Source organism: Colobus angolensis, unplaced genomic scaffold (assembly GCF_000951035.1).
Source record: "Colobus angolensis palliatus isolate OR3802 unplaced genomic scaffold, Cang.pa_1.0 Scaffold61, whole genome shotgun sequence".
Taxonomy (NCBI): Eukaryota; Metazoa; Chordata; class Mammalia; order Primates; family Cercopithecidae; genus Colobus; species Colobus angolensis.
Window position 1 is genome coordinate 2,821,620 of NW_012119710.1, and position 1,948 is coordinate 2,823,567.

Consider the following 1,948-nt stretch of genomic DNA (forward strand, 5'->3'; position numbering starts at 1 on the left):
GTTCAGGTTGGAGAACTCAGGCGATGGTGCAGACAGAAGCAAGTCGGGGAGGAAGCTGGCTTCAGGGAGAGTGATTAGGCCTTTGTGAGAAAGACTAGGGACTCCTCATATCATCTTCTCTGTCCCAGTTCCCAAAACACACACGTACATGGGCACATGCATGCAGGCGCACAAAAACAAGCACACACACCAGTCGAAAAAATACAGTTGCAGGTTCACACACATGGACATGGACATGTGTGTGCCTGTGCCCATATGAAAAACAGGCGTGCACACACACACACACACAGAGGCACAGGCGGTATGTGCTCACACACAACCATACACACCGATATGCACAGAGGTACATTCACACACACCATCACACACAGGCACACAGGTGCATGCACGCATGCACGTGCGCGCGCACACACACACACACACGTGCACCCACGCTCAGTGATACCTTCCAATCCACTAGCCTCTCCCATATTGGCACAGACCATTTTCCCACGACCCTTTCCCGCTGAGCGTGTGATTCCAAAACTGTCCACAAGAAGGTGCTCGGGAGCCAGAATTCAGGCGTTCCCGGCCCGCGGTCGCTTAGAGAGTGGAGCTTCGGTGTTATGGGGGGACCCACCCTTCCATTTAATAACTGAGAAAGCCACGGGAGGGGACTTGCTGGGCTCACAGCCAGTGATCCCTGCCCTGTTTCCTTATGGGGATTACAGTCAGAAATGGGGAGTGGGGCAGAACTTGTGACTGTCACGGTCCCGCTTAGTGAGGAAAGTCGGAGAAACCAGTGCGGTGGAAGGCTCTCGGGCGTTGTCAGGAGCTGTCCCCAGCTCACGGGCTCTGTGACCCTGGGTAAGTTACCTGGCTTCTCTGTTCCTCAGTTTTCTCGTCTTCCCGACCCAGGCTTCCCCGACTCCTCTAGGGGCCCCTTCCCCTCTCCATGAACACCTTCAGATCTCGGGCTGTTTTCCCCACCCAAGCGGCATCTCAGCTGTCCCCTCCCGGGTTAGGCCTCCCTGGCCCCTATTTAACGGTGTCCCCACCCCCATCACTATTTTGTTTGTACCAACACTTGCTGCCTGACAATGCACACTTGTTCATTTGTTCATGTTTATTTTGTCTCCTTCAGGAGAATGGGAACTTCGTGAGAGCAGGGACGTGGGGGGTGTCCTGCTCACCCGGGCACCGCTGGCGCCCGGAACCCAGCCCTCCCTCCCGGCTCCGAGAGAGGCGGCCTCAGCCGTGTGCGGGTGCTGCCCTCCAGTGGCGCTGGGTCCCCATGGCACCTGGCTTTCTCCTGCTCCCCAGGGGCCTTTTCTTCTGCCACCCGTCACCAGCCCCCAGGGCAAGTCTCTGTGTGACTCTAGGGTGAAGGTGGAGGGACCTTGCCTCCGAGGATTCATCCCACCTGGATTCCGATGAGTGAGAAACCCTCTCTGGCACCTGGTGTTTGAATGACCAGCCTCACAGTTAATAAAGACGAGTTTGGTATCAGCTGTGGGATCCATCCAGGAAAAGACACCTTTGGGGCAGAAATATAATGGGCCTGTCTCGACATAGTCTAGCAGGAAAAGACAATCCAGTCCAAAGGTCCCATTTTACAGATGAGGTCACTGCATCCCCACCTAGGACAGGAGGGTACAACTGCCTGGCCTAAGATAACCCTAGAATAGGGTCACTCATTCTTCCACCCACTGAGAACCTCAGGGCAGTCGCGTTTTGTGCAAAGCCTGTGGTCCTGAACACCTTGCATAATTCAAAGCATGCGTAATTCCTGACTAATTTTGCCAGAGAAATGAATGCAAAGTAGAAAGAATGTGTTGCATAAATTACCCAAATTGTGGCATATTTTTGCTTTAATGCTGCTTTTTATTTTCCCGGCATTATCGCTAATATTTCATAACGCACTCTCTGCTAAATTAGCAGTGCAGCATTTCCTGCTGGTGGTTTGGCC

At 53.6% G+C, this 1,948-nt stretch overlaps 1 pseudogene across 1 annotated transcript; it reads left to right on the forward strand.

Moving 5' to 3' along the window:
* Positions 1-563: 563 nt before the first annotated feature.
* On the forward strand, positions 564-1,488 carry LOC105527101 (annotated as a pseudogene). The gene is made up of 2 exons (XR_001004199.1): positions 564-846; positions 1,124-1,488. The product of XR_001004199.1 is annotated as an uncharacterized LOC105527101 (transcript).
* The last annotated feature ends 460 nt before the right edge of the window (positions 1,489-1,948 follow it).